This window comes from Phyllobates terribilis, unplaced genomic scaffold, assembly GCF_046119375.1.
Source record: "Phyllobates terribilis strain yellow unplaced genomic scaffold, ASM4611937v1 Scaffold_89__1_contigs__length_6337102, whole genome shotgun sequence".
NCBI classification, from domain to species: domain Eukaryota; kingdom Metazoa; phylum Chordata; class Amphibia; order Anura; family Dendrobatidae; genus Phyllobates; species Phyllobates terribilis.
Window position 1 is genome coordinate 795,063 of NW_027362849.1, and position 26,318 is coordinate 821,380.

Here is a 26,318-nt window from a genome sequence, read left to right on the forward strand (position 1 = left end):
AGTTTAAATGCCCCTTGGAAGAGACGTGCAGGTCGCAGTAGCTTAACAAGACCGTTTAATTGCCCCTTGTAAGTGCGGTGGATGTCGCAGTAGCTTAACAAAACGGTTTAAATGCCCCTTGGAAGAGACATGCAGTTCACAGCAGCTTAACAAGATGGTTTAAATGCCCCTTGGAAGAGACGTGCAGGTAGCAGTGGCTTAACAAGGTGGTTTAAATGCCCCTTGGAAGAGACATGCAGGTCGCAGTAGCTTAACAAGACAGTTTAAATGCCCCTTGGACAAGTGGTGGAGGTTACAGTAGCTTAACAAGACAGTTTAAATGCCCCTTGGAAGAGACATGCAAGTCGCAGTAGCTTAAAAAGACGGTTTAAATGCGCCTTGGAAGAGACGTACAGGTCGCAGTAGCTTAACAAGACGGTTTAAATGCCCCTTGGAATAGAAGAGCAGGTCGCAGTAGCTTAACAAGACGGTATAAATGCCCCTTGGAAGAGACGTGCAGGTCGCAGTAGCTTAACAAGACGGTTTAAATCCCCCTTGGAAGAGACGTGCAGGTCGCAGCAGCTTAACAAGAGGGTTTAAATGCCCCTTGGAATAGGCTTGCAGGTCGCAGTAGCTTACCAAGACGGTTTAATTGCCCCTTGGAAGAGACTTGCAGGTCGCAGTAGCTTAAAAAGACGGTTTAAATGCCCATTGGAAGAGTGGTGCAGGTCGCAGGAGCTTAACAAGATGGTTTAAATGCCCCTTGGAAGAGATGTGCAGGTCGCAGTAGCTTAAAAAGACGGTTTAAATGCCCATTGGAAGAGTGGTGCAGGTCGCAGTAGCTTAACAAGACGGTTTAAATGCCCCTTGGAAGAGACATGCAGGTCGCAGTAGCTTAACAAGACGGTTTAAATGCCCCTTGAATGAGACGTGCAGGTCGCAGTAGCTTAACAAGACGGTTTAAATGCCCCTTGGAAGAGACGTGCAAGGCGCAGTAGCTTAACAAGACTGTTTAAATGCCCCTTAGAAGAGACGTGCAGGTCGCAGAAGCTTAACGAGACGGTTTAAATGCCCATTGGAAGTGTGGTGGAGGTCGCAGTAGCTTAACAAGACGGTTTAAATGCCCCTTGGAAGAGACATGCAGGTCGCAGCAGCTTAACAAGACGGTTTAAATGCCCCTTGGAAGAGATGTGCAGGTCGCAGTAGCTTAACAAGATGGTTTAAATGCCCCTTGGAAGAGCGGTGGAGGTCGCATTAGCTTAACAAGACAGTTTAAATGCCCATTGGAAGAGACGTGCAGGTCGCAGAAGCTTAATAAGACGGTTTAAATGCCCCTTGGAAGAGAGGTGGAGGTCGCAGTAGCTTAACAAGACAGTTTAAATGCCCCTTGGAAGAGACGTGCAAGTCGCAGACGCTTAACAAGACGGTTTAAATGCCACTTGGAAGAGACATGCAGGTCACAGTAGCTTAACAAGGCGGTTTAAATGTCCCTTGGAAGAGACGTGCAAGTTGTAGTAGCTTAAAAAGATGGTTTAAATGCGCCTTGGAATAGACGTGCAGGTCTCAGTAGCTTAACAAGACTGTTTAAATGCCCCTTGGAAGAGCGGTGGAGGTCGCAGTAGCTTAAGAAGACAGTTTAAATGCCCCTTGAAAGAGACGTGCAGGTCGCAGTAGCTTAACTAGACCGTTTAATTGCCCCTTGGAAGTGCGGTGGATGTCGCAGTAGCTTAACAAAAGGGTTTAAATGCCCCTTGGAAGAGACATGCAGTACGCAGCAGCTTAACAAGATGGTTTAAATGCCCCTTGGAAGAGACGTGCAGGTAGCAGTGGCTTAACAAGATGGTTTAAATGCCCCTTGGAAGAGACATGCAGGTCGCAGTAGCTTAACAAGACAGTTTAAATGCCCCTTGGACAAGTGGTGGAGGTTACAGTAGCTTAACAAGACAGTTTAAATGCCCCTTGGAAGAGACATGCAAGTCGCAGTAGCTTAAAAAGACGGTTTAAATGCACCTTGGAAGAGACGTGCAGGTCGCAGTAGCTTAACAAGACGGTTTAAATGCCCCTTGGAATAGAAGAGCAGGTCACAGTAGCTTAACAAGACGGTATAAATGCCCCTTGGAAGAGACGTGCAGGTCGCAGTACTTTAACAAGACGGTTTAAATCCCCCTTGGAAGAGACGTGCAGGTCGCAGCAGCTTAACAAGAGGGTTTAAATGCCCCTTGGAATAGGCTTGCAGGTCGCAGTAGCTTACCAAGACGGTTTAATTGCCCCTTGGAAGAGACTTGCAGGTCGCAGTAGCTTAAAAAGACGGTTTAAATGCCCATTGGAAGAGTGGTGCAGGTCGCAGGAGCTTAACAAGATGGTTTAAATGCCCCTTGGAAGAGATGTGCAGGTCGCAGTAGCTTAAAAAGACTGTTTAAATGCCCATTGGAAGAGTGGTGCAGGTCGCAGTAGCTTAACAAGATGGTTTAAATGCCCCTTGGAAGAGATGTGCAGGTCGCAGTAGCTTAACAAGACGGTTTAAATGCCCCTTGAAAGAGACGTGCAGGTCGCAGTAGCTTAACAAGACGGTTTAAATGCCCCTTGGAAGAGACGTGCAAGGCGCAGTAGCTTAACAAGACTGTTTAAATGCCCCTTAGAAGAGACGTGCAGGTCGCAGAAGCTTAACAAGACGGTTTAAATGCCCATTGGAAGTGTGGTGGAGGTCGCAGTAGCTTAACAAGACTGTTTAAATGCCCCTTGGAAGAGACATGCAGGTCGCAGCAGCTTAACAAGACGGTTTAAATGCCCCTTGGAAGAGATGTGCAGGTCGCAGTAGCTTAACAAGATGGTTTAAATGCCCCTTGGAAGAGCGGTGGAGGTCGCATTAGCTTAACAAGACAGTTTAAATGCCCATTGGAAGAGACGTGCAGGTCGCAGTAGCTTAATAAGACGGTTTAAATGCCCCTTGGAAGAGAGGTGGAGGTCGCAGTAGCTTAACAAGACAGTTTAAATGCCCCTTGGAAGAGACGTTCAAGTCGCAGACGCTTAACAAGACGGTTTAAATGCCACTTGGAAGAGACATGCAGGTCACAGTAGCTTAACAAGGCGGTTTAAATGTCCCTTGGAAGAGACGTGCAAGTTGTAGTAGCTTAAAAAGATGGTTTAAATGCGCCTTGGAATAGACGTGCAGGTCTCAGTAGCTTAACAAGACTGTTTAAATGCCCCTTGGAAGAGCGGTGGAGGTCGCAGTAGCTTAAGAAGACAGTTTAAATGCCCCTTGAAAGAGACGTGCAGGTCGCAGTAGCTTAACTAGACCGTTTAATTGCCCCTTGGAAGTGCGGTGGATGTCGCAGTAGCTTAACAAAAGGGTTTAAATGCCCCTTGGAAGAGACATGCAGTTCGCAGCAGCTTAACAAGATGGTTTAAATGCCCCTTGGAAGAGACGTGCAGGTAGCAGTGGCTTAACAAGATGGTTTAAATGCCCCTTGGAAGAGACATGCAGGTCGCAGTAGCTTAACAAGACAGTTTAAATGCCAGTTGGACAAGTGGTGGAGGTTACAGTAGCTTAACAAGACAGTTTAAATGCCCCTTGGAAGAGACATGCAAGTCGCAGTAGCTTAAAAAGACGGTTTAAATGCACCTTGGAAGAGACGTGCAGGTCGCAGTAGCTTAACAAGACGGTTATATGCCCCTTGGAATAGAAGAGCAGGTCACAGTAGCTTAACAAGACGGTATAAATGCCCCTTGGAAGAGACGTGCAGGTCGCAGTACTTTAACAAGACGGTTTAAATCCCCCTTGGAAGAGACGTGCAGGTCGCAGCAGCTTAACAAGAGGGTTTAAATGCCCCTTGGAATAGGCTTGCAGGTCGCAGTAGCTTACCAAGACGGTTTAATTGCCCCTTGGAAGAGACTTGCAGGTCGCAGTAGCTTAAAAAGACGGTTTAAATGCCCATTGGAAGAGTGGTGCAGGTCGCAGGAGCTTAACAAGATGGTTTAAATGCCCCTTGGAAGAGATGTGCAGGTCGCAGTAGCTTAAAAAGACGGTTTAAATGCCCATTGGAAGAGTGGTGCAGGTCGCAGTAGCTTAACAAGATGGTTTAAATGCCCCTTGGAAGAGATGTGCAGGTCGCAGTAGCTTAACAAGACTGTTTAAATGCCCCTTGAAAGAGACGTGCAGGTCGCAGTAGCTTAACAAGACGGTTTAAATGCCCCTTGGAAGAGACGTGCAAGGCGCAGTAGCTTAACAAGACTGTTTAAATGCCCCTTAGAAGAGACGTGCAGGTCGCAGAAGCTTAACAAGACGGTTTAAATGCCCATTGGAAGTGTGGTGGAGGTCGCAGTAGCTTAACAAGATGGTTTAAATGCCCCTTGGAAGAGATGTGCAGGTCGCAGTAGCTTAACAAGACGGTTTAAATGCCCCTTGAAAGAGACGTGCAGGTCGCAGTAGCTTAACAAGACGGTTTAAATGCCCCTTGGAAGAGACGTGCAAGGCGCAGTAGCTTAACAAGACTGTTTAAATGCCCCTTAGAAGAGACGTGCAGGTCGCAGAAGCTTAACAAGACAGTTTAAATGCCCATTGGAAGTGTGGTGGAGGTCGCAGTAGCTTAACAAGACGGTTTAAATGCCCCTTGGAAGAGACATGCAGGTCGCAGCAGCTTAACAAGACGGTTTAAATGCCCCTTGGAAGAGATGTGCAGGTCGCAGTAGCTTAACAAGATGGTTTAAATGCCCCTTGGAAGAGCGGTGGAGGTCGCATTAGCTTAACAAGACGGTTTAAATGCCCATTGAAAGAGACGTGCAGGTCGCAGTAGCTTAATAAGACGGTTTAAATGCCCCTTGGAAGAGAGGTGGAGGTCGCAGTAGCTTAACAACACAGTTTAAATGCCCCTTGGAAGAGACGTGCAAGTGGCAGAAGCTTAACAAGTCGGTTTAAATGCCACTTGGAAGAGACATGCAGGTCACAGTAGCTTAACAAGGCGGTTTAAATGTTCCTTAGAAGAGCGGAGGAGGTCGCAGTAGCTTAACAAGACAGTTTAAATGCCCCTTGGTAGAGACGTGCAAGGCGCAGTAGCTTAACAAGACTGTTTAAATGCCTCTTAGAAGAGACGTGCAGGTCGCAGAAGCTTAACAAGACGGTTTAAATTCCCATTGGAAGTGTGGTGGAGGTCGCAGTAGCTTAACAAGACGGTTTAAATGCCCCTTGGAAGAGACATGCAGGCCGCAGCAGCTTAACAAGACGGTTTAAATGCCCCTTGGAAGAGATGTGCAGGTCGCAGTAGCTTAACAAGATGGTTTAAACGCCCCTTGGAAGAGCGGTGGAGGTCACATTAACTTAACAAGACGGTTTAAATGACCATTGGAAGAGACGTGCAGGTCGCAGTAGCTTAATAAGAAGGTTTAAATGCCCCTTGGAAGAGAGGTGGAGGTCGCAGTAGCTTAACAAGACAGTTTAAATGCCCCTTGGAAGAGACGTGCAAGTCGCAGACGCTTAACAACACTGTTTAAATGCCCCTTGGAAGAGACATGCAGGTCGCAGCAGCTTATCAAGACGGTTTAAATAACCCTTGGAACAGACGTGGAGGTCGCAGTAGCTTAACAAGATGGTTTAAATGCCCATTGGAAGATACATGCAGGTCGCAGTAGCTTAACAAAGCGTTTTAAATTCCCCTTGAAAGAGACGTGCAGGTCGCAGTAGGTTAAGAAGACAGTTTAAATGCCCCTTGGAAAAGTGGTGGAGGTTACAGTAGCTTAAGAAGACGGTTTAAATGCCCCTTGGAAGAGACGTGCAAGTCGCAGTAGCTTAACAAGACTGTTTAAATGCCCCTTAGAAGAGACGTGCAGGTCGCAGAAGCTAAACAAGACAGTTTAAATGCACCTTGGAAGAGACGTGCATGTCGCAGTAGCTTAACAAGATGGTTTAAATGCCCCTTGGAAGAGGGTTGGAGGTCGCAGTAGCTTAAGAAGAGAGTTTAAATGCCCCTTGGAAGAGACGTGCAGGTGGCAGTAGATTAACAAGAGGGTTTAAATGCCCCTTGGAAGAGGTTAGCAGGTCGCAGTAGCTTAACAAGACAGTTTAAATGCCCCTTGGAAGAGCGGTGGAGTTCGCAGTAGCTTAACAAGACAGTTTAAATGCCCCTTGGAAGAGACATGCAGGTCGCAGAACCTTAACAAGATGGTTTAAATCCCCCTTGGAAGAGATGTGCAGGTCGCAGTAGCTTAACAAGATGGTTTAAATGCCCCTTGGAAGAGCGGTGGAGGTCACATTAGCTTAACAAGACGGTTTAAATGCCCATTGGAAGAGACGAGCAGGTCGCAGTAGCTTAATAAGACGGTTTAAATGCCCCTTGGAAGAGAGGTGGAGGTCGCAGTAGCTTAACATGACAGTTTAAATGCCCCTTGGAAGAGACGTGCAAGTCACAGACGCTTAACAAGACGGTTTAAATGCCACTTGGAAGAGACATGCAGGTCACAGTAGCTTAACAAGCCGGTTTAAATGTCCCTTAGAAGAGCGGAGGAGGTCGCAGTAGCTTAACAAGACAGTTTAAATGCCCCTTGGAAGATACGTGCAAGGCGCAATAGCTTAACAAGACTGTTTAAATGCCCCTTAGAAGAGACGTGCAGGTCGCAGAAGCTTAACAAGACGGTTTAAATGCACATTTGGAGTGTGGTGGAGGTCGCAGTAGCTTAACAACACGGTTCAAATGCCCCTTGGAAGAGACATGCAGGTCGCAGCAGCTTATCAAGACGGTTTAAATAACCCTTGGAACAGACGTGGAGGTCGCAGTAGCTTAACAAGATGGTTTAAATGCCCATTGGAAGAGACATGCAGGTCGCAGTAGCTTAACAAAGTGTTTTAAATTCCCCTTGAAAGAGACGTGCAGGTCGCAGTAGCTTAAGAAGACTTTTTAAATGCCCCTTAGAAGAGACGTGCAGGTCGCAGAAGATAAACAAGACAGTTTAAATGCACCTTGGAAGAGACGTGCATGTCGCAGTAGCTTAACAAGATGGTTTAAATGCCCCTTGGAAGAGGGGTGGAGGTCGCAGTAGCTTAAGAAGACAGTTTAAATGCCCTTTGGAAGAGACGTGCAGGTCGCAGTAGATTAACAAGAGGGTTTAAATGCCCCTTGGAAGAGGATAGCAGGTCGCAGTAGCTTAACAAGACAGTTTAAATGCCCCTTGGAAGAGCGGTGGAGTTCGCAGTAGCTTAACAAGACAGTTTAAATGCCCCTTGGAAGAGACATGCAGGTCGCAGAACCTTAACAAGATGGTTTAAATCCCCCTTGGAAGAGATGTGCAGGTCACAGTAGCTTAACAAGTTGGTTTAAATGCCCCTTGGAAGAGCGGTGGAGGTCGCATTAGCTTAACAAGACGGTTTAAATGCCCATTGGAAGAGACGTGCAGGTCGCAGTACCTTAATAAGACGGTTTAAATGCCCCTTGGAAGAGAGGTGGAGGTCGCAGTAGCTTAACAAGACAGTTTAAATGCCCCTTGGAAGAGACATGCAAGTCGCAGACGCTTAACAAGACGGTTTAAATGCCACTTGGAAGAGACATGCAGGTCACAGTAGCTTAACAAGGCGTTTAAATGTCCCTTAGAAGAGCGGAGGAGGTCGCAGTAGCTTAACAAGACAGTTTAAATGCCCCTTGGAAGAGACGTGCAAGGCGCAATAGCTTAACAAGACTGTTTAAATGCCCCTTAGAAGAGACGTGCAGGTCGCAGAAGCTTAACAAGACGGTTTAAATGCCCATTGGAAGTGTGGTGGAGGTCGCAGTAGCTTAACAACACGGTTTAAATGCCCCTTGGAAGAGAAATGCAGGTCGCAGCAGCTTATCAAGACGGTTTAAATAACCCTTGGAACAGACGTGGAGGTCGCAGTAGCTTAACAAGATGGTTTAAATGCCCATTGGAAGAGACATGCAGGTCGCAGTAGCTTAACAAAGCGTTTTAAATTCCCCTTGAAAGAGACGTGCAGGTCGCAGTAGCTTAAGAAGACGGTTTAAATGCCCCTTGGAAAAGTGTTGGAGGTTACAGTAACTTAAGAAGACGGTTTAAATGCCCCTTGGAAGAGACGTGCAAGTCGCAGTAGCTTAACAAGACTGTTTAAATGCCCCTTAGAAGAGACGTGCAGGTCGCAGAAGCTAAACAAGACAGTTTAAATGCACCTTGGAAGAGACGTGCATGTCACAGTAGCTTAACAAGATGGTTTAAATGCCCCTTGGAAGAGGGGTGGAGGTCGCAGTAGCTTAAGAAGACAGTTTAAATGCCCCTTGGAAGAGACGTGCAGGTCGCAGTAGATTAACAAGAGGGTTTAAATGCCCCTTGGAAGAGGTTAGCAGGTCGCAGTATCTTAACAAGACAGTTTAAATGCCCATTGGAAGAGCGGTGGAGTTCGCAGTAGCTTAACAAGACAGTTTAAATGCCCCTTGGAAGAGACATGCAGGTTGCAGAACCTTAACAAGATGGTTTAAATCCCCCTTGGAAGAGACGTGCAGGTGGCAGTAGCTTAAAAGACGTTTTAAATGTCCCTTGGTAGAGACATGCAGGTCGCAGTAGCTTAAAAAAATGGTTTAAATCCCCCTTGGAAAAGACGTGCAGGTCGCAGAAGCTTAACAAGAGGGTTTAAATGCCCCTTGGAATAGGCTTGCAGGTCGCAGTAGCTTACCAAGACGGTTTAAATGCCCCTTGGAAAAGGCTTGCAGGTCGCAGTAGCTTAACAAGACGGTTTAAATGCCCCTTGGAAGAGTGGTGGAGGTCGCAGTAGCTTAACAAGACAGTTTAAATGCCCCTTGGAAGAGACATGCAGTTCGCAGTAGCTTAATAAGACGGTTTAAATGCCCCTTGGAAGAGATGTGCAAGTCGCAGTAGCTTAATAAGACGGTTTAAATGCCCCTTGGAAGAGAGGTGGAGGTCGCAGTAGCTTAACAAGACAGTTTAAATGCCCCTTGATAGAGACGTGCAGGTCGCAGTAGCTTAACAAGACGGTTTAAATGCCACTTGGAAGAGACGTGCAAGTCGCAGTAGCTTAACAAGACGGTTTAAATGCCCCTTGGAAGAGCGGTGGAGGTCGCAGTAGCTTAAAAAGACGGTTTAAATGCCCCTTGAAAGAGACGTGCAAGTCGCAGTAGCTTAACAAGACGGTTTAAATGCCCCTTCGAGGTGCGGTGGAGGTTGCAGTAGCTTAACAAGATGGTTTAAATGCCCCTTGGAAGAGACATGAAGGTCGCAGTAGCTTAACAAGACGGTTTAAATGCCCCTTGAAAGAGACGTGCAGGTCGCAGTAGCTTAACAATACGGTTTAAATGCCCCTTCGAAGTGCGGTGGACGTCGCAGTAGCTTTACAAGACAGATGAAATGCCCCTTGGAAGAGCGTTGGAGGTCGCAGTAGCTTAATAAGACAGTTTAAATGCACCTTGGAAGAGACATGCAGGTCACAGCATCTTAACAAGATTGTTTAAATGCCCCTTGGAAAAGACGTGCCAGTCGCAGTAGCTTAAAAAACGGTTTAATTGCGCCTTGGAAGAGACGTGCAAGTCGCAGTAGCTTAACAAGACAGTTTAAATGCCGCTTGGGAAAGACGAGCAGGTCGCAGTAGCTTAACAAGACGGTTTAAATGCCCCTTGGAAGAGACATGCAGGTCGCAGTAGCTTAACAAGACAGTTTAAATCCCCCATGGAAGAGACGTGCAAGTCGCAGTAGCTTAACAAGATGGTTTAAATGCCCCTTGGAAGAGCGGTGGAGGTCGCAGTAGCTTAACAAGACAGTTTAAATGCCCCTTGGAAGAGACGTGCAGGTCGCAGTAGCTTAACAAGATGGTTTAAATGCCCCTTGGAAGAGACGTGCAGGTCGCAGTAGCTTAACAAGATGGTTTAAATGCCCCTTGGAAGAGCGGTGGAGGTCGCAGTAGCTTAAAAAGATGGTTTAAATGCCCCTTGGAAGAGACATGCAGTTCGCAGCAGCTTAAAAAGACGGTTTAAATGCCCCTTGGAAGAGGCTTGCAGGTCGCAGTAGCTTACCAAGACGGTTTAAAATCCCCTTGGAAGAGACGTGCAGGTCGCAGTAGCTTAACAAGATGGTTTAAATGCCCCTTGGAAGAGCGGTGGAGGTCGCAGTAGCTTAACAAGATGGTTTAAATGCACCTTGGAAGAGACATGCAGTTCGCAGGAGCTTAAAAAGATGGTTTAAATGCCTCTTGGAAGAGACGTGCAGGTCGCAGTGGCTTAACAAGACGGTTTAAATGCCCCTTCGAAGAGACATGCAGGTCGCAGTAGCTTAACAAGACTGATTAAATGCCCGTTGTAAAAGTGGTGGAGGTTACAGTAGCTTAACAAGACGGTTTAAATGCCCCTTGGAAGAGACGTGCAAGTCGTAGTAGCTTAAAAAGATGGTTTAAATGCGCCTTGGAAGAGACGTGCAGGTCTCAGTAGCTTAACAAGACTGTTTAAATGCCCCTTGGAAGAGCGGTGGAGGTCGCAGTAGCTTAAGAAGACAGTTTAAATGCCCCTTAAAAGAGACGTGCAGGTCGCAGTAGCTTAACAAGACCGTTTAATTGCCCCTTGGAAGTGCGGTGGATGTCGCAGTAGCTTAACAAAACGGTTTAAATGCCCCTTGGAAGAGACATGCAGGTCGCAGCAGCTTAACAAGATGGTTTAAATGCCCCTTGGAAGAGACGTGCAGGTAGCAGTGGCTTAAAAAGATGGTTTAAATGCCCCTTGGAAGAGACATGCAGGTCGCGGTAGCTTAAGAAGACGGTTTAAATGTCCCTTGGTAGAGACATGCAAGTCGCAGTAGCTTAACAAGATGGCTTAAATCCCCCTTGGAAGAAACGTGCAGGTCGCAGCAGCTTAACAAGAGAGTTTAAATGCCCCTTGGAATAGGCTTGCAGGTCGCAGTAGCTTAACAAGACGGTTTAAATGCCCCTTGGAAGAGTGGTGGAGGTCGCAGTATCTTAACAAGACAGTTTCAATGCCCCTTGGAAAAGACATGCAGTTCGCAGTAGCTTAATAAGACGGTTTAAATGCCCCTTGGAAGAGATGTGCAGGTCGCAGTAGCTTAATAAGACGATTTAAATGCCCCTTGGAAGAGAGGTGGAGGTCGCAGTAGCTTAGCAAGACAGTTTAAATGCCCCTTGGAAGAGACGTGCAGGTCGCAGTAGCTTAACAAGACGGTTTAAATGCCACTTGGAAGAGACGTGCAGGTCGCAGTAGCTTAACAAGATGATTTAAATGCCCTTTGGAAGTGCGGTGGAGGTCGCAGTAGCTTTACAAGACAGATGAAATGCCCCTTGGAAGAGCGTTGGAGGTCGCAGTAGCTTAATAAGACAGTTTAAATGCCCCTTGGAAGAGAAATGCAGGTCACAGCATCTTAACAAGATTGTTTAAATGCCACTTGGAAGAGACGTGCAGGTCGCAATAGCTTAACAAGACGGTTTAAATGTCCCTTGGTAGAGACATGCAGGTCGCAGTAGCTTAACAAGACGGTTTAAATGTCCCTTGGAAGAGACGTGCCAGTCGCAGTAGCTTAAAAAACGGTTTAAATGCGCCTTAGAAGAGACGTGCAAGTCGCAGTAGCTTAACAAGACGGTGTAAATGCCCCTTGGAAAAGACGTGCAGGTCGCAGTAGCTTAACAAGACGGTGTAAATGCCCCTTGGAAAAGACGTGCAGGCCGCAGTAGCTTAACAAGATGGTTTAAATGCCTCTTGGAAGAGACATGCAGGTTGCAGTAGCTTAACAAGATGGTTTAAATGCCCCTTGGAAGAGACATGCAGGTCGCAGTAGCTTAACAAGACAGTTGAAATGCCCATTGTAAGAGCGGTGGAGGTCGCAGTAGCTTAACAAGATTGTTTAAATGCCCCTTGGAAGAGACGTGCAGGTCGCAGTCGCTTAACAAGACGGTTTAAATGTCCCTTGCTAGAGACATGCAGGTCGCAGTAGCTTAACAAGACGGTTTAAATGCCCCATGGAAGAGACGTGCAGGTCGCAGTAGCTTAACAAAACGGTTTAAATGACCCTTGGAAGAGACGTGCAAGTCGCAGAAGCTTAAAAAGACGGTTTAAATGCGCCTTGGAAGAGACGTGCAAGTCGCAGTAGCTTAACAAGACAGTTTAAATGCTCCTTGGAAGAGACGTGCAGGTCGCAGTAGCTTAACAAGACGGTTTAAATGCCCCTTGGAAGAGACGTGCAGGTCGCAGTAGCTTAACAAGACAGTTTAAATGCCCCTTGGAAGAGAAGTGCAGGTCGCAGTAGCTAAACAAGACGGTTTAAATGCCCCTTGGAAGAGACGTGCAGGTCGCAGTAGCTTAACAAGATGGTTTAAATGCCCCTTGGAAGAGCGGTGGAGGTCGCAGTAGCTTAACAAGATGGTTTAAATGCCCCTTGGAAGAGACATGCAGTTCGCAGCAGCTTATAAAGACGGTTTAAATGCCCCTTGGAAGAGGCTTGCAGGTCGCAGTAGCTTACCAAGACGGTTTAAATGCCCCTTGGAAGACACGTGCAGGACGCAGTAGCTTAACAAGATGGTTTAAATGCCCCTTGGAAGAGCGGTGGAGGTCGCAGTAGCTTAAAAGGACTGTTTAAATGCCCATTGGAAGAGACGTGCAGGTCGCAGTAGCTTAACAAGAGGGTTTAAATGCCCCTTGGAAGAGGCTTGCAGGTCGCAGTAGCTTACCAAGACGACTTAAATGCCCCTTGGAAGAGACGTGCAGGTCGCAATAGCTTAACAAGACAGTTTAAATGCCCCTTGGAAGAGGCTTGCAGGTCGCAGTAGATTAACAAGACGGTTTAAATGCCCCTTGGAAGAGGCTTGCAGGTCGCAGTAGCTTACCAAGATGATTTAAATGTCCCTTGGAAGAGACGTGCAGCTCGCAGTAGCTTAACAAGACAGTTTAAATGCCCCTTGGAAGAGAGGTGGAGGTCGCAGTAGCTTAACAAGACAGTTTAAATGCCCCTTGGAAGACACATGCAGGTCGCAGCACCTTAACAAGACTGTTTAAATATCCCTTGGAAGACACGTGCAGGTCGCAGTAGCTTAAAAGACGTTTTAAATGTCCCTTTGTAGAGACATGCAGGTCGCAGTAGCTTAACAAGATGGCTTAAATCCCCCTTGGAAGAGACGTGCAGGTCGCAGCAGCTTAACAAGAGGGTTTAAATGCCCCTTGGAATAGGCTTGCAGGTCGCAGTAGCTTACCAAGACGGTTTAAATGCCCCTTCGAAGAGGCTTGCAGGTCGCAGTAGCTTAACAAGACGGTTTAAATGCCCCTTGGAAGAGTTGTGGAGGTCGCAGTAGCTTAACAAGACAGTTTCAATGCCCCTTGGAAGAGACATGCAGGTCGCAGTAGCTTAACAAGATGGTTTAAATGCCACTTGGAAGAGACGTGCAGGTCGCAGTAGCTTAACAAGATGGTTTAAATGCCCCTTGGAAGAGCGGTGGAGGTCGCAGTAGCTTAACAAGACGGTTTAAATGCCCCTTGAAAGAGATGTGCAGGTCGCAGTAGCTTAACAAGACGGTTTAAATGCCCCTTCGAAGTGCGGTGGAGGTCGCAGTAGCTTTACAAGACAGATGAAATGCCCCTTGGAAGAGCGTTGGAGGTCGCAGTAGCTTAATAAGACAGTTTAAATGCCCCTTGGAAGAGACATGCAGGTCACAGCATCTTAACAAGATTGTTTAAATGCCCCTTGGAAGAGACATGCAGGTCGCAATAGCTTAACAAGACGGTTTAAATGTCCCTTGGTAGAGACATGCAGGTCGCAGTAGTTTAACAAGACGGTTTCAATGTCCCTTGGAAGAGACGTGCCAGTCGCAGTAGCTTAAAAAACGGTTTAAATGCGCCATGGAAGAGACGTGCAAGTCGCAGAAGCTTAACAAGATAGTTTAAATGCACCTTGGGAAAGACGAGCAGGTCGCAGTAGCTTAACAAGACGGTTTAAATGCCCCTTGGAAGAGACGTGCAGGTCGCAGTAGCTTAACAAGACAGTTTAAATCCCCCATGGAAGAGACGTGCAAGTCGCAGAAGCTTAACAAGATGGTTTAAATGCCCCTTGGAAGAGCGTTGGAGGTCGCAGTAGCTTAACAAGACAGTTTAAATGCCCCTTGGAAGAGACGTGCAGGTCGCAGTAGCTTAACAAGATGGTTTAAATGCCCCTTGGAAGAGCGGTGGAGGTCGCAGTAGCTTAAAAAGATGGTTTAAATGCCCCTTGGAAGAGACAAGCAGTTCGCAGCAGCTTAAAAAGACGGTTTAAATGCCCCTTGGAAGAGGCTTGCAGGTCGCAGTAGCTTACCAAGACGGTTTAAATTCCCCTTGGAAGAGACGTGCAGGTCGCAGTAGCGTAACAAGTTGGTTTAAATGCCCCTTGGAAGAGCGATGGAGGTCGCAGTAGCTTAACAAGATGGTTTAAATGCCCCTTGGAAGAGACATGCAGTTCGCAGCAGCTTAAAAAGACGGTTTAAATGCCCCTTGGAAGAGACGTGCAGGTCGCAGTGGCTTAACAAGACGGTTTAAATGCCCCTTGGAAGAGACATGCAGGTCGCAGTAGCTTAACAAGATGGTTTAAATGCCCCTTGGAAGAGACGTGCAGGTAGCAGTAGCTTAACAAGACTGTTTAAATGCCCCTTGTAAAAGTGGTGGAGGTTACAGTAGCTTAACAAAACGGTTTAAATGCCCCTTGGAAGAGACGTGCAAGTCGCAGTAGCTTAAAAAGACGGTTTAAATGCGCCTTGGAAGAGACGTGCAGGTCTCAGTAGCTTAACAAGACGGTTTAAATGCCCCTTGGAAGAGCGGTGGAGGTCGCAGTAGCTTAAGAAGACAGCTTAAATGCCCCTTGAAAGAGACATGCAGGCCGCAGTAGCTTAACAAGACCGTTTAAATGCCCCTTGGAAGTGCGGTGGATGTCGCAGTAGCTTAACAAGACGGTTTAAATGCCCCTTGGAAGAGACATGCAGGTCGCAGCAGCTTAACAAGATGGTTTAAATGCCCCTTGGAAGAGACGTGCAGGTAGCAGTGGCTTAACAAGATGGTTTAAATGCCCCTTGGAAGAGACATGCATGTCGCAGTAGCTTAACAAGACAGTTTAAATGCCCCTTGGAAGAGACATGCAAGTCGCAGTAGCTTAAAAAGAAGGTTTAAATGCGCCTTGGAAGAGACGTGCAGGTCGCAGTAGCTTAACAAGATGGTTTAAATGCCCCTTGGAATAGAAGAGCAGGTCGCAGTAGCTTAACAAGACGGTTTAAATGCCCTTTGAAAGAGACGTGCAGGTCGCAGTAGCTTAACAAGACGGTTTAAATCCCCCTTGGAAGAGACGTGCAGGTCGCAGCAGCTTAACAAGAGGGTTTAAATGCCCCTTGTAATAGGCTTGCAGGTCGCAGTAGCTTACCAAGACGGTTTAATTGCCCCTTGGAAGAGAGGTGCAGGTCGCAGTAGCTTAACAAGACGGTTTAAATGCCCATTGGAAGAGAGGTGGAGGTCGCAGTAGCTTAACAAGACAGTTTAAATGCCCCTTGGAAGAGACGTGCAAGTCGCAGACGCTTAAAAAGACGGTTTAAATGCCACTTGGAAGAGACGTGCAGGTCGCAGTAGCTTAACAAGACGGTTTAAATGTCCCTTGGAAGAGTGGAGGAGGTCGCAGTAGCTTAACAAGACAGTTTAAATGCCCCTTGGAAGAGACGTGCAAGTCGCAGACGCTTAACAAGACGGTTTAAATGCCCCTTGGAAGAGACGTGCAGGTCACAGCAGCTTAACAAGACGGTTTAAATGTCCCTTGGAAGAGTGGAGGAGGTCGCAGTAGCTTAACAAGACGGTTTAAATGCCCCTTGGAAGAGACATGCAGGTCGCAGAAGCTTAAGAAGACGGTTTAAATGCCCCTTGGAAAAGTCGTGGAGGTTACAGTAGATTAAGAAGACGGTTTAAATGCCCCTTGGAGGAGACGTGCAAGTCGCAGTAGCTTAACAAGACTGTTTAAATGCCCCTTAGAAGAGACGTGCAGGTCACAGAAGCTTAACAAGACGGTTTAAATACCCCTTGGAAGAGACATGCAGGTCGCAGCAGCTTAACAAGACGGTTTAAATGCCCCTTGGAAGAGACGTGGAGGTCGCAGTAGCTTAACAAGACTGTTTAAATGCCTTTGGAAGAGACATGCAGGTCGCAGTAGCTTAACAAGATGGTTTAAATGCCCCTTGGAAAAGTGCTGGAATTTACAGTAGCTTAAGAAGACGGTTTAAATGCCCCTTGGTAGAGATGTGCAAGTCGCAGTAGCTTAACAAGACTGTTTAAATGCCCCTTAGAAGAGACGTGCAGGTGGCAGAAGCTAAACAAAAGACATTTTAAATGCCCCTTGGAAGAGACGTGCAGGTCGCTGTAGCTTAACAAGATGGTTTAAATGCCCCTTGGAAGAGCGGTGGAGGTCGCAGTAGCTTAAGAAGACAGTTTAAATGCCCCATGGAAGAGATGTGCAGGTTGCAGTAGCTGAATAAGACGTTTAAATGCCCCGTGGAATAGGCTTGCAGGTCGCAGTAGCTTACCAAGACAATTTAATTCCCCTTGGATGGGACGTGCAGGTCGCAGTAGCTTAACAAGACGGTTTAAATGCCCCTTGGAAGAGACGTGCAGGTCGCAGTAGCTTAACAAGACGGTTTAAATGCCCCCTTGGAATAGGCTTGCATGTCGCAGTAGCTTAACAAGACGGATTAAATGCCCCTTATAAGAGACGTGCAAGTTACAGTAGCTTAACATGACGGTTTAAAAGCCCCTTGGAAGAGATGTGTAGGTCGCAGGAGCTTAACAAGATGGTTTAAATGCCCCTTGGAAGAGCGGTGGAGGTCGCCGTAGCTTATAAAGATGGTTTAAATGCCCCTTGGAAGAGACATGCAGGACGCAGCAGCTTAAAAAGACGGTTTAAATGCCACTTGGAAGAGACGTGCAGGTCGCAGAGGCTTAACAAGACGGTTTAAATGCCCCTTGGAAGAGCGGTGCATGTCGCAGTAGCTTAACAAGATGGTTTAAATGCCCCTTGGAAGAACGGTGGAGGTCGCATTAGCTTAACAAGACAGTTTAAATGCCCCTTGGAAGAGACGTGCAGGTCGCAGTAGCTTATCAAGACGGTTTAAATGCCGCTTGGAATAGACGAGCAGGTCGCAGTAGCTTAACAAGACGGTTTAAATGCCCCTTGGAAGAGACGTACAGGTCGCAGTAGCTTAACAAGACGGTTTAAATCCCCATTGGAAGAGACGTGCAGGTCGCAGCAGCTTAACAAGAGGGTTTAAATGCCCCTTGGAATAGGCTTGCAGGTCGCAGTAGCTTAACAAGACGGTTTAAATGCCCCTTGGAAGAGACTTGCAGGTCGCAGTAGCTTAACAACACGGTTTAAATTCCCCTTGGAAGAGAGGTGGAGGTCGCAGTAGCTTAACAAGACAGTTTAAATGACCCTTGGAAGAGACATGCAGGTCGCAGTAGCATAATAAGACGGTTTAAATGCCCCTTGGAAGAGATGTGCAGGTCGCAGTAGCTTAATAAGACGGTTTAAATGCCCCTTGGAAGAGAGGTGGAGGACGCAGTAGCTTAACAAGACAATTTACATGCCCCTTGGAAGAGACGTGCAGGTCGCAGTAGCTTAACAAGACGGTTTAAATGCCCCTTGGAATAGACATGCAGGTCACAGCCGCTTAACAAGACGGTTTAAATGCCCCTTGGAAGAGACGTGGAGGTCGCAGTAGCTTAACAAGACGGTTTAAATGACCCTTGGAAGAGCGGTGGAGGTCGCAGTAGCTTAACAAGACAGTTTAAATGCCCCTTGAAAGAGACGTGCAGGTCGCAGTAGCTTAACAAAACGCTTTAAATGCCACTTGGAAGAGACGTGCAGGTCGCAGTAGCTTAAAAAGACAGTTTAAATGCCTCTTGAAAGAGACGTGCAGGTCGCAGTAGCTTAACAAGACGGTTTAAATGCCCCTTTTAATAGACATGCAGGTCACAGCAGCTTAACAAGACGGTTTAAATGCCCCTTGGAAGAGACGTGAAGGTCGCAGTAGCTTAACAAGACAGTTTAAATGCCTCTTGAAAAAGACGTGCAGGTCGCAGTAGCTTAACAAGACGGTTTAAATGCCCCTTGGAAGTGCGGTGGAGGTCGCAGTAGTTTAACAAGACGGTTTAAATGCCCCTTGTAATAGACATGCAGGTCACAGCAGCTTAACAAGACGGTTTAAATGCCCCTTGGAAGAGACGTGGAGGTCGCAGTAGCTTAATAAGACGGTTTAAATGCCCCCTGGAAAGAGACATGCAGGTCGCAGTAGCTTAACAAGATGGTTTAAATGCCCCTTGGAAAAGTGGTGGAGGTTACAGTAGCTTAAGAAGACGGTTTAAATGCCCCATGGAAGAGATGTGCAAGTCGCAGTAGCTTAACAAGACTGTTTAAATGCCCCATGGAAGTGCGGTGGAGGTCGCAGTAGCTTAACAAGACGGTTGAAATGCCCCTTGGAAGAGACATGCAGGTCACATCAGCTTAACAAGACGGTTTAAATGCCCCTTGGAAGAGACGTGGAGGTCGCAGTAGCTTAACAAGACGGTTTAAATGCCCCTTGGAAGAGACATGCAGGTCGCAGAAGCTAAACAAGACAGTTTAAATGCCCCTTGGAAGAGACGTGCAGGTCGCAGTAGCTTAAAAAGATGGTTTAAATGCCCCTTGGAAGAGCGGTGGAGGTCGCAGTAGCTAAAGAAGACAGTTTAAATGCCCCTTGGAAGAGACATGCAGGTCGCAGTAGCTTAACAAGAGGGTTTAAATGCCCCTTGGAAGAGACGTGCAGGTCGCAGTAGCTTACCAAGACGATTTAAATGACCCTTGGAAGAGACGTGCAGGTCGCAGTAGCTTAACAAGACAGTTTAACTGCCCCTTGGAAGAACGGTGGAGGTCGCAGTAGCTTAACAAGACAGTTTAAATGCCACTTGGAAGAAACATGCAGGTCGAAGCAGCTTAACAAGAGTGTTTAAATGCCCCTAGTAAAAGACGTGCAGGTCGCAGAGGCTTAACAAGACAGTTTAAATGCCCCTTGGAAGAGAAGTGCAAGTTACAGTAGCTTAACAAGACGGTTTAAATGCCCCTTGGAAGAGATGTGCAGGTCGCAGTAGCTTAACAAGATGGTTTAAATGCCCCTTGGAAGAGCCGTGCCAGTCGCAGTAGCTTAAAAAACGGTTTAAATGTGCCATGGAAGAGACGTGCAAGTCGCAGAAGCTTAACAAGATAGTTTAAATGCACCTTGGGAAAGACGAGCAGGTCACAGTAGCTTAACAAGACGGTTTAAATGCCCCTTGGAAGAGACGTGCAGGTCGCAGTAGCTTAACAAGACAGTTTAAATCCCCCATGGAAGAGACGTGCAAGTCGCAGTAGATTAACAAGATGGTTTAAATGCCCCTTGGAAGAGCGTTGGAGGTCGCAGTAGCTTAACAAGACAGCTTAAATGCCCCTTGGAAGAGACGTGCAGGTCGCAGTAGCTTAACAAGATGGTTTAAATGCCCCTTGGAAGAGCGGTGGAGGTCGCAGTAGCTTAAAAAGATGGTTTAAATGCCCCTTGGAAGAGACAAGCAGTTCGCAGCAGCTTAAAAAGACGGTTTAAATGCCCCTTGGAAGAGGCTTGCAGGTCGCAGTAGCTTACCAAGACGGTTTAAATGCCCCTTGGAAGAGACGTGCTGGTCGCAGTAGCTTAACAAGTTGGTTTAAATGCCCCTTGGAAGAGCGATGGAGGTCGCAGTAGCTTAACAAGATGGTTTAAATGCCCGTTGGAAGAGACATGCAGTTCGCAGCAGCTTAAAAAGACAGTTTAAATGCCCTTTGGAAGAGACGTGCAGGTCGCAGTGGCTTAACAAGACGGTTTAAATGCCCCTTGGAAGAGACATGCAGGTCGCAGTAGCTTAACAAGATGGTTTAAATGCCCCTTGGAAGAGACGTGCAGGTAGCAGTAGCTTAACAAGACTGTTTAAATGCCCCTTGTAAAAGTGGTGGAGGTTACAGTAGCTTAACAAAACGGTTTAAATGCCCCTTGGAAGAGACGTGCAAGTCGCAGTAGCTTAAAAAGACGGTTTAAATGCGCCTTGGAAGAGATGTGCAGGTCTCAGTAGCTTAACAAGATGGTTTAAATGCCCCTTGGAAGAGCGGTGGAGGTCGCAGTAGCTTAAGAAGACAGCTTAAAGGCCCCTTGAAAGAGACGTGCAGGCCGCAGTAGCTTAACAAGACCGTTTAAATGCCCCTTGGAAGTGCGGTGGATGTCGCAGTAGCTTAACAAGACGGTTTAAATGGCCCTTGGAAGAGACATGCAGGTCGCAGCAGCTTAACAAGATGGTTTAAATGCCCCTTGGAAGAGACGTGCAGGTAGCAGTGGCTTAACAAGACAGTTTAAATGCCCCTTGGAAGAGACGTGCAAGTCGCAGTAGCTTAAAAAGACGGTTTAAATGCGCCTTGGAAGAGATGTGCAGGTCTCAGTAGCTTAACAAGATGGTTTAAATGCCCCTTGGAAGAGCGGTGGAGGTCGCAGTAGCTTAAGAAGACAGCTTAAAGGCCCCTTGAAAGAGACGTGCAGGCCGCAGTAGCTTAACAAGACCGTTTAAATGCCCCTTGGAAGTGCGGTGGATGTCGCAGTAGCTTAACAAGACGGTTTAAATGGCCCTTGGAAGAGACATGCAGGTCGCAGCAGCTTAACAAGATGGTTTAAATGCCCCTTGGAAGAGACGTGCAGGTAGCAGTGGCTTAACAAGATGGTTTAAATGCCCCTTGGAAGAGACATGCATGTCGCAGTAGCTTAACAAGACAGTTTAAATGCCCCTTGGAAGAGACATGCAAGTCGCAGTAGCTTAAAAAGAAGGTTTAAACGCGCCTTGGAAGAGACGTGCAGGTCGCAGTAGCTTAACAAGATGGTTTAAATGCCCCTTGGAATAGAAGAGCAGGTCGCAGTAGCTTAACAATACGGTTTAAATGCCCTTTGAAAGAGACGTGCAGGTCGCAGTAGCTTAACAAGACGGTTTAAATCCCCCTTGGAAGAGACGTGCAGGTCGCAGCAGCTTAACAAGAGGTTTTAAATGCCCCTTGGAATAGGCTTGCAGGTCGCAGTAGCTTACCAAGACGGTTTAATTGCCCCTTGGAAGAGACGTGCAGGTCGCAGTAGCTTAACAAGATGGTTTAAATGCCCATTGGAAGGGAGGTGGAGGTCGCAGTAGCTTAACAAGACAGTTTAAATGCCCCTTGGAAGAGACGTGCAAGTCGCAGACGCTTAACAAGACGGTTTAAATGCCACTTGGAAGAGACGTGCAGGTCGCAGTAGCTTAACAAGACGGTTTAAATGTCCCTTGGAAGAGTGGAGGAGGTCGCAGTATCTTAACAAGACAGTTTAAATGCCCCTTGGAAGAGACGTGCAAGTCGCAGACGCTTAACAAGACGGTTTAAATGCCCCTTGGAAGAGACGTGCAGGTCACAGCAGCTTAACAAGACGGTTTAAATGTCCCTTGGAAGAGTGGAGGAGGTCGCAGTAGCTTAACAAGACTGTTTAAATGCCCCTTAGAAGAGACGTGCAGGTCGCAGAAGCTTAACAAGACGGTTTAAATGGCCATTGGAAGTGTGGTGGAGGTCGCAGTAGCTTAACAAGACGGTTTAAATGCCCCTTAGAAGAGACATGCAGGTCGCAGCAGCTTAACAAGACGGTTTAAATAACCCTTGGAACAGACGTGGAGGTCGCAGTAGCTTAACAAGACGGTTTAAATGCCCCTTGGAAGAGACATGCAGGTCGCAGTAGCTTAACAAAGCGTTTTAAATTCCCCTTGAAAGAGACGTGCAGGTCGCAGTAGCTTAAGAAGACGGTTTAAATGCCCCTTGGAAAAGTGGTGGAGGTTACAGTAGCTTAAGAAGACGGTTTAAATGCCCCTTGGAAGAGACGTGCAAGTCGCAGTAGCTTAACAAGACTGTTTAAATGCCCCTTAGAAGAGACGTGCAGGTCACAGAAGCTAAACAAGACAGTTTAAATGCCCCTTGGAAGAGACGTGCAGGTCGCAGAAGCTCAACAAGACAGTTTAAATGCCCCTTGGAAGAGACGTGCATGTCGCAGTAGCTTAACAAGATGGTTTAAATGCCCCTTGGAAGAGACGTGCAGGTAGCAGTAGCTTAACAAGACTGTTTAAATGCCCCTTGTAAAAGTGGTGGAGGTTACAGTAGCTTAACAAAACGGTTTAAATGCCCCTTGGAAGAGACGTGCAAGTCGCAGTAGCTTAAAAAGACGGTTTAAATGCCCCTTGGAAGAGCGGTGGAGGTCGCAGTAGCTTAAGAAGACAGCTTAAATGCCCCTTGAAAGAGACGTGCAGGCCGCAGTAGCTTAACAAGACCGTTTAAATGCCCCTTGGAAGTGCGGTGGATGTCGCAGTAGCTTAACAAGACGGTTTAAATGGCCCTTGGAAGAGACATGCAGGTCGCAGCAGCTTAACAAGATGGTTTAAATGCCCCTTGGAAGAGACGTGCAGGTAGCAGTGGCTTAACAAGATGGTTTAAATGCCCCTTGGAAGAGACATGCATGTCGCAGTAGCTTAACAAGACAGTTTAAATGCCCCTTGGAAGAGACATGCAAGTCGCAGTAGCTTAAAAAGAAGGTTTAAACGCGCCTTGGAAGAGACGTGCAGGTCGCAGTAGCTTAACAAGATGGTTTAAATGCCCCTTGGAATAGAAGAGCAGGTCGCAGTAGCTTAACAATACGGTTTAAATGCCCTTTGAAAGAGACGTGCAGGTCGCAGTAGCTTAACAAGACGGTTTAAATCCCCCTTGGAAGAGACGTGCAGGTCGCAGCAGTTTAACAAGAGGTTTTAAATGCCCCTTGGAATAGGCTTGCAGGTCGCAGTAGCTTACCAAGACGGTTTAATTGCCCCTTGGAAGAGACGTGCAGGTCGCAGTAGCTTAACAAGATGGTTTAAATGCCCATTGGAAGGGAGGTGGAGGTCGCAGTAGCTTAACAAGACAGTTTAAATGCCCCTTGGAAGAGACGTGCAAGTCGCAGACGCTTAACAAGACGGTTTAAATGCCACTTGGAAGAGACGTGCAGGTCGCAGTAGCTTAACAAGACGGTTTAAATGTCCCTTGGAAGAGTGGAGGAGGTCGCAGTATCTTAACAAGACAGTTTAAATGCCCCTTGGAAGAGACGTGCAAGTCGCAGACGCTTAACAAGACGGTTTAAATGCCCCTTGGAAGAGACGTGCAGGTCACAGCAGCTTAACAAGACGGTTTAAATGTCCCTTGGAAGAGTGGAGGAGGTCGCAGTAGCTTAACAAGACTGTTTAAATGCCCCTTAGAAGAGACGTGCAGGTCGCAGAAGCTTAACAAGACGGTTTAAATGGCCATTGGAAGTGTGGTGGAGGTCGCAGTAGCTTAACAAGACGGTTTAAATGCCCCTTAGAAGAGACATGCAGGTCGCTGCAGCTTAACAAGACGGTTTAAATAACCCTTGGAACAGACGTGGAGGTCGCAGTAGCTTAACAAGACGGTTTAAATGCCCCTTGGAAGAGACATGCAGGTCGCAGTAGCTTAACAAAGCGTTTTAAATTCCCCTTGAAAGAGACGTGCAGGTCGCAGTAGCTTAAGAAGACGGTTTAAATGCCCCTTGGAAAAGTGGTGGAGGTTACAGTAGCTTAAGAAGACGGTTTAAATGCCCCTTGGAAGAGACGTGCAAGTCGCAGTAGCTTAACAAGACTGTTTAAATGCCCCTTAGAAGAGACGTGCAGGTCACAGAAGCTAAACAAGACAGTTTAAATGCCCCTTGGAAGAGACGTGCAGGTCGCAGAAGCTCAACAAGACAGTTTAAATGCCCCTTGGAAGAGACGTGCATGTCGCAGTAGCTTAACAAGATGGTTTAAATGCCCCTTGGAAGAGCGGTGGAGGTCGCAGTAGCTAAAGAAGACAGTTTAAATGCCCCTTGGAAGAGACGTGCAGGTCGCAGTAGCTTAACAAGAGGGTTTAAATGCCCCTTGGAAGAGGCTTGCAGGTCGCAGTAGCTTACCAAGACGATTTAAATGCCCCTTGGAAGAGACGTGCAGGTCGCAGTAGCTTAACAAGACAGTTTATATGCCCCTTGGAAGAGGCTTGCAGGTCGCAGTAGCTTAACAAGACGGTTTAAATGTCCCTTGGAAGAGACGTGTAGCTCGCAGTATAGCTTAACAAGACAGTTTAAATGCCCCTTGGAAGAGCGGTGGAGTTCGCAGTAGCTTAACAAGACAGTTTAAATGCCCCTTGGAAGAGACATGCAGGTCGCAGCACCTTAACAAGACTGTTTAAATAACCCTTGGAAGAGAAGTGCAGGTCGCAGTAGCTTAAAAGACGTTTTAAATGTCCCTTGGTAGAGACATGCCGTTCGCAGTAGCTTAAAAAGATGGTTTAAATCCCCCTTGGAAGAGACGTGCAGGTCGCAGCAGCTTAACAAGAGGGTTTAAATGCCCCTTGGAATAGGCTTGCAGGTCGCAGTAGCTTACCAAGACGGTTTAAATGCCCCTTGGAAAAGGCTTGCAGGTCGCAGTAGCTTAACAAGACGGTTTAAATGCCCCTTGGAAGAGTGGTGGAGGTCGCAGTAGCTTAATAAGACGGTTTAAATGCCCTTTGGAAGAGATGTGCAGGTCGCAGTAGCTTAACAAGACTGTTTAAATGCCCATTGGAAAAGACATGCAGGTCGCAGGAGCTTAACAAGACGGTTTAAATGCCCCTTGGAAGAGACGTGGAGGTCGCAGTAGCTTAACAAGACGGTTTAAATGCCCCTTGGAAGAGACATGCAGGTCGCAGATGCTTAAGAAGACGGTTTAAATGCCCCTTGGAAAAGTCGTGGAGGTTACAGTAGATTAAGAAGACGGTTTATATGCCCCTTGGAGGAGACGTGCAAGTCGCAGTAGCTTAACAAGACTGTTTATATGCCCCTTAGAAGAGACGTGCAGGTCGCAGCAGCTTAACAAGAGGGTTTAAATGCCCCTTGGAAGAGCGGTGGAGGTCGCAGTAGCTTAACAAGACGGTTTAAATGCCCCTTGAAAGAGACGTGCAGGTCGCAGTAGCTTACCAAGACGGTTTAAATGCCCCTTGGAAAAGGCTTGCAGGTCGCAGTAGCTTAACAAGACGTTTTAAATGCCCCTTGGAAGAGTGGTGGAGGTCGCAGTAGCTTAATAGGACGGTTTAAATGCCCTTTGGAAGAGATGTGCAGGTCTCAGTAGCTTAATAAGACGGTTTAAATGCCCCTTGGAAGAGAGGTGGAGGTCGCAGTAGCTTAACAAGACAGTTTAAATGCCCCTTGGAAGATACATGCAGGTCGCAGCAGCTTAACAAGACGGTTTAAATGCCACTTGGAAGAGACGTGCAAGTCGCAGTAGCTTAACAAGACGGTTTAAATGCCCCTTGGAAGAGCGGTGGAGGTCGCAGTAGCTTAACAAGACGGTTTAAATGCCCCTTGAAAGAGACGTGCAGGTCGCAGTAGCTTAACAAGACTGTTTAAATGCCCATTGGAAGAGACATGCAGGTCGCAGGAGCTTAACAAGACGGTTTAAATGCCCCTTGGAAGAGACGTGGAGGTCGCAGTAGCTTAAGAAGACGGTTTAAATGCCCCTTGGAAGAGACATGCAGGTCGCAGAAGCTTAAGAAGACGGTATAAATGCCCCTTGGAAAAGTCGTGGAGGTTACAGTAGATTAAGAAGATGGTTTAAATGCCCCTTGGAGGAGAAGTGCAAGTCGCAGTAGCTTAACAAGACTGTTTATATGCCCCTTAGAAGAGACGTGCAGGTCACAGAAGCTTAACAAGACGGTTTAAATGCCCCTTGGAAGAGACATGCAGGTCGCAGCAGCTTAACAAGACGGTTTAAATGCCCCTTGGAAGAGACGTGGAGGTACCAGTAGCTTAACAAGACTGTTTAAATGCCCTTGGAAGTGACATGCAGGTCGCAGTAGCTTAACAAGATGGTTTAAATGCCCCTTGGAAAAGGGCTGGAATTTACAGTAGCTTAAGAAGACGGTCTAAATGCCCCTTGGTAGAGATGTGCAAGTCGCAGTAGCTTAACAAGACTGTTTAAATGCCCCTTAGAAGAGACGTGCAGGTGGCAGAAGCTAAACAAAAGACATTTTAAATGCCCCTTGGAAGAGACGTGCAGGTCGCAGTAGCTTAACAAGATGGTTTAAATGCCCCTTGGAAGAGCGGTGGAGGTCGCAGTAGCTTAAGAAGACAGTTTAAATGCCCCATGGAAGAGATGTGCAGGTTGCAGTAGCTGAATGAGACGTTTAAATGCCCCGTGGAATAGGCTTGCAGGTCGCAGTAGCTTACCAAGACGATTTAATTCCCCTTGGATGGGACGTGCAGGTCGCAGTAGCTTAACAAGACGGTTTAAATGCCC